At 40.9% G+C, this 6127-nt stretch overlaps 1 protein-coding gene across 1 annotated transcript in view; it reads right to left on the reverse strand.

The window, feature by feature from the left end:
* RAD54B (RAD54 homolog B) overlaps nt 1-2483 on the reverse strand; it is a 95485-nt gene extending 93002 nt beyond the window's left edge. Inside the window, exon 1 of the mRNA XM_027131408.1 lies at nt 2387-2483. The gene's annotated coding sequence lies outside the window, so the exon portion shown is untranslated. The remainder of the gene's footprint in view (nt 1-2386) is intronic.
* Between the last annotated feature and the right edge of the window lie 3644 nt (nt 2484-6127).

The raw sequence follows: 6127 nt of genomic DNA on the forward strand, positions 1-6127 counted from the left end.
CAATAAAGACTTTAAAAATCGTTGACGTCAAAAAAGTCTTTAAAAAAAAAAAACTCATCTAAGTATACGCATTGAATTATAAACTGTAAATTACACATCTAAAAAGATTTTTAAAAGACTAGAAAAACACATGCCACAACATTAACACTGACTATGTCTAGATGTTAGAATTACCAGTAATTTTTTTATTTTCTTCTGAGTTCTTTCCTACATATTTCCAATTTTCTACAAAAAAAAAAAAAAAACTGCAGCCAATTAAGCTGTGACATGCCATCACTGATGGTTAGACATTTCCCAATTACAGCAACTTAAAAATGATGACATACATGAGTATTCGATAAATAACCAGGCTTTATATAGTTTGAGGGATTAGTAGTGGTGTAAGAATTAATAAACAGAAACCTCAATTAAAATACAGACCAGAGGGCTTCCCTGGTGGCGCAGTGGTTAAGAATCTGCCTGCCAATGCAGGGTACACAGGTTCAAGCCCTGGTCCGGGAAGATCCCACATGCTGCAGAGCAACTAAGCCCGTGCACCACAACTACTGAGCCTGTGCTCTAGAGCCCGCGAGCCACAACTACTGAGTCTGCGTGTCACAACTACTGAAGCCCGCGTGCCTAGCAACACGCACAGCAACAAAGACCCAAAACAGCCAAAAATAAAAATATATTAATTACTTAATTAAAATTTTAAAAAAACATGATGTCCACATCATGAAATTTAATAGGTTCCATTCTCTACATTTAGTCAGACCCGCCTGCAGACTGACACCTTTTTAAGAGGAACACTAGAAAAATACAGTAACTAGAAACTTTGGGCAAGCTATTTAAATGCTCTGTATATCAACTTCCTCATTTATAAAATAAAGAGAACAGACTAGCTGCTAAAACTTCTTTCAACACTCAATCCTAAGAATCACTACCTTAAACCCTTAAACTTTTCTACACCTAATACACAATGTCTAATTTTTCATTTAACCAGTAAACTAAAGAAAATAATAATGAATTTGAGTATGCAGGCATGTGAGAAGCAGCACAGGGCAGTGGTTAAGAAAACACTCTGGAGTCAGCCTGCCCTGGCTTGATTTCTAGCTCTGCCATTTATATGTGACCTTAGGCATCCATCAAGCCATTTAACTTGTTGATGCATTTCAAAGTAAACTGCAGACATCAGTATATTTCCCCCTAAATGCTTCTGGATCCTTATTACTTCTTAAATTAGTGCTATTTGAGCCCTCTTCCCAGGCCCTAAAAATAACGCCCATTTGGCAGCCCTACTGTGATGCTCCAACATCTGTTACACTCTTAACACCTACTGCTTCTGTTCTCCCAAGTAAAATGGCAAATCCAGGCTGATGATACATCACAAGGCCTACAGTACTTGGCAATTTAATACACTGTACTGTGTAATAATTAAGAATACAGTTTTGGAGGCAAATGCCTGAATATAAATCTGGACTGACACTTCCAAGCATGTGATCTTGCACAGTTTACATAACCTCTTTGTGTCTCCCTTTCCTCATCTATGACAGGCGGTACAACAATAATTACTCATAAGATTGTTGGGAGGATTAAATGAAATACTTAAAGTACAAAGTCTGACACACAGTACGCACTCAATGTTACCTGTAATATTACTATCTATGATAATCATTATTAGATGTTTAATACATAAGGTCCTATAAGAGCAGAGATAACAAAGTTTCCGCGAGGGGGGTAGCAAAGGATGAAGTTCGACAAAGGGGATTATGACCAGAATCTGTGGATTCGGTTTGGCTTTGAAGGGGGGATGGGGTGCAACCATCAAACCTCTAGGATGAAAAAAAAAAACCTCTAGGACGCAAGAATGCAAATAAAACAGTCAAGAACCAGCAATGCACCTCCCCTGCTGTTTCTGCTTTTCGCCTTCTAACTACATTAGGTAGTAGTTATTTCACTTCGTGGCTTAAATCGCTCCTTTGATTTTGTGGCCCCGCTAAACCGGCCTACAAAAATCTTCCGTTACTTACTATTAATTAATACCGTGCAGGAGAGTGGAGATTAGTCCTGGGGAAAGAAACCCAAGCGCCACAGAAGCCGAGCGGGCTGACCGCAGTGCGGGCGCGGAAGCACCACCGTCCGGAGTCGCCTCTCGCGTCGGCCTCCCCACCACAAACACACCCCCACGGCGCGCCCTCCGCCACCAGCCACCCCACGGCCAGCAGCGAAGGCGCCCCTCACACTTGAGACCCCTCCGCGCTCCCAGACCCGCAGGAGGCGGCCACAGGCGCTCCGCCGCCTTCCTTCCCTCCTCCGTCGGAGGCCTACTCCGGCGCCTCTCCCCTCTTTGTCCCACACAAGCCTACAGGCTGTCGCAGCCTCACAAGCCTCCCCTCCAGGGACGCACCAGAGAGGATCCGAAGGACGCTGCGCCACCAGCCAGGAGGAACCGGAGCGCTCCCTCAACGACAGAGCGGCTCAAGGTTCCCGCCTCGGCGCTGCCAATTGCGGACGAACCCATCGCGCGTGCGCACTACCTTACTTCCGCAGATCCCAGTCCAGCTCGACTCTGATTGGACGACCTTATCGCATCACTGCGCAAGTGTTTTTGCCTTTCTCCTTGACCTCTGCCAAGTTTGATTCGGGATTATGGTTCAATTAGAAAAGTATTTATTTGCTGCCTACGGTCAGACATGATGTTCATGCTGAGGCTACAGACCACATCCCAGGACAGATGAGGCATATTTCTTAAATCTGAGAACATCTACATGGATATGTTCGTGCAGTTTGATGGTCTGTCTGCATTGTAAAAATATACAAATACAATAGATTTTTACCATATAACTCCTAAATTATGCCGCATTTTAGGAATGAGGGAATTTCAACGACTTTGTTAATATGTTCCTTTTAGGTACCCAGCTGAAATAAGTGAACTGACGTTTTAAAGTTGGTCCAACACCTTTTAATATGGTGACTAGTTAGAAATACATAGGTGGTGGGCCCTTTAATGTAAAAGTATCCCCAAACCAGGTCACCGTCTGTTAATATGTAGAAAAATATTCCGGTTTGAACAAAACACTTTAAAACATGTGAATACAATAATTTTCATTATTTAGCATGATTTTCAAAAGACATTAACTCTAAAAATACGTGAAGAATTACAGTATTAAATCTTACCAAATTGTAGTAGAGTAGCTATCTTTTTTATATAATAAATTGTTACAATTTTTTGGACTTTATTTTGGTAAAATCAGGAAGTGGTAGCTGAAGCAGAGTGAGTTCAGGGAGTAGTAGATGAGGTCAAAGAGATAACAAGGAGGGGGAAAATCATGTAGAAACTTGAGGACCATTATAAGAACTCTGGCTTTTATTCTGAAATGGGAGGGTTTTGAGCTGAGTTAGAAGACTATTTACATAATTGAGACAAGAAACAATGGTGGCTTAGCCCGGGTGGCTGCAGCAGAGAGGGTAACATTTGGAGTCAAGATATGTTTTGAAGGTAGAAGCCAGATCAGAGGTAGAGTGTGAGAGAAAAAGAGTAGATAAGAATGACTAAGGTTTTTGGCCTGAGAAACTAGAAACATGGAGTTTCCATTTATTGAGAAGAAGAAAATATCAGAGGAGTAGTTACCATGGAGGGAATGGGTTCCTCATCCCCTTTGTGATGTGGGCCCTTTGGTGTGAGGTGGTTCCTGCTGGGTGCTTACTAGGCAATGGTGGGGATGTCAAGATGCAAATCTGGGGCATCACAGGAGAAGTCTAGGTTGGAAATTTAGAGGAATCAGCATGTATAGGTGCTATTTAAAGCTGTGACCCCAAGAACAAAAAATTTAAAAAACAGACAAATAAAATAAAGCCATGACTCTGAATGAGGACAAGATAGCGAATATAGTTTAGAAAAAAAAAAAAAATCTTCATCCAGGGGAATTCCCTAGCGGTCCAGTGGTTGGGACTCAGCGCGTTCACTGCCGTGTCCTGGGTTCAAACCCTGTCTGGGGAACTAAGATACCTCAAGCTGTGAGGCGCAGCCAAAAATAAATAAAAATAAATAAAAAATCTTCATCCAGGTAATTCTATGGATACAGATATCTTTGGAAAAAAACATTTTGGTAAACTTTAGTTCCTTTCCTTCTTTAATCATTAATTAAATACTAAAGTGTTATCACAATTAAATACTTTTTATAAGGACATTATACTGTGTCCTCAGGTTCAGTTAACTTTAGAACTACTGAAAGTAAAAGTTTCTGTAACTTTAAATTCTGAATTAACATTTGTTAATTGGGTTTTGATAATGTTGGCTAATTGATTAACCAACACCAACATCAGAGCTGAATGTTTCTCCTAGGGGGAATGGAGAGGAGAAAAAGAATTTGAATTCCTCCTTTTCGTGAGATTACCCTTCTTTTTTCAGTTGTGTTTATTCCACTTATTTCTTAGCCACTACATTTCATCAATTTTGGACTGCTACTTTTTACTTCAACTGTTCAATAAATATCTGTAATAACATCTCTTATGATTCATACTCTACACACATTCTGAATCCTATTTTTTTAATTTATTTTTTACTGAAGTATAGTTGAATTACAACTATGTGTTAGTTACTGCTGTACAGCAAAGTGACTCTTATATTTTTTAAAATAATTTTTCATATTATTTTCCATTATGGTTTATCACCTGAATCCTATTTTATACTTAAGAATATATGAGAAAAGAGGTCCACTGGTAATTTAATTTGTTCATATCACACAGCAAGTTAACGAATAGGAAAGTCAGGACTAGTGCCTAGCCTTTTTCATTCCTAATTTTTATGCTTTTTCATCAAAATGAGTTTTGGAGATACAGTTATTGAACAGCTTTTTAAAATTTCACATGTTTATGGAGCAGCTTTGGATATTTGTTTTACATGACTTTGGCTTACAAGTGAATTCTTTCTGATTCCTTATTTAACTTAAAGGAAACAATGATTCCAGAGGACCCTAAATTGTTCTAGCAGAGCCAGGTGAAATGTTTAGTCAGAGTAAGTAGCAATTGTACTGTTCCATGTTTACCAGAACATTGAAAAGCTTCATCCCTAAACAACTTAAAGCAGCTGCAGACTTAAGGGGGTCCATTAGGCCTGCTTTAGTTCAAACCTTTACCAAAATACTCCCAAAGCCTCTCTTTAGCAAAGAGAACTTCACTGAGGAATAATATACAGTTTGTCAACACAAATCATTTTTTAAGGTTTATTAACTTGAAGGACTTCCCTGGTGGTCCAGTGCCTAAGACTCCATGCTCTCAATGCAGGTGGCCCGGGTTCAATCCCTGGTCAGGGAACTAGATCCCACATGCTGCAACTAAAAGTTCACATGCCACAACTAAGAATTTGCATGCCATAACTGAAGATCCTGTGTGCCACAACTAAGACCCAGCACAGCCAAAAGAATAAATAAATAAATATTAAAAAAAGATTTACCAACTTGAAAATTTTTTAAGAATTTTCTTTGGCTATTTTAGTCTTCTCCTTTGCTTTAAAATGAAAACCTTGCAATTCAGCATTATATTTTTCCAAATTAACACCTCCAAACATTATTCCATTTAAAACCCTTAGGGAGGGCTTCCCTGGTGGCGCAGTGGTTGAGAGTCCGCCTGCCAATGCAGGGGACACGGGTTCGTGCCCCAGTTCAGGAAGATCCCACATACCGCAGAGCGACTGGGCCCATGAGCCATGGCCGCTGAGCCTGCGCGTCCGGAGCCTGTGCCCCGCAACGGGAGAGGCCCCAACAGTGAGAGGCCCGCATATCGCCAAAAAAAAAAAAAAACCCTTAGGGAATTCCCTGGTGGTCCAGTGTTTAGGACTTGGTGCTTTCACTGCCGTGGCATGGGGTTCAATCTCTCTGGTCAGGGAACTAAGATCCCGCGTGTGGCTTGGCCAAAAACAAAACAAAACAAAATAAAACAAAACCCCAAGAATACATAATATGATAAACATACTAACCAGAATAGGGTCATTAAAAAACTACACTTCGGGGCTTCCCTGGTGGTGCAGTGGTTGAGAATCTGCCTGCCAATGCAGGGGACACGGGTTCGAGCCCTGGTCTGGGAAGATCCCACATGCCGCGGAGCAACTAGGCCCGTGAGCCACAACTACTGAACCTGCGCGTCTGGA

Source organism: Aethalodelphis obliquidens, unplaced genomic scaffold (genome assembly GCF_003676395.1).
Source record: "Aethalodelphis obliquidens isolate GAN/ISIS:26980383/991018 unplaced genomic scaffold, ASM367639v1 scaffold39, whole genome shotgun sequence".
In the NCBI taxonomy this organism is placed as follows: domain Eukaryota; kingdom Metazoa; phylum Chordata; class Mammalia; order Artiodactyla; family Delphinidae; genus Aethalodelphis; species Aethalodelphis obliquidens.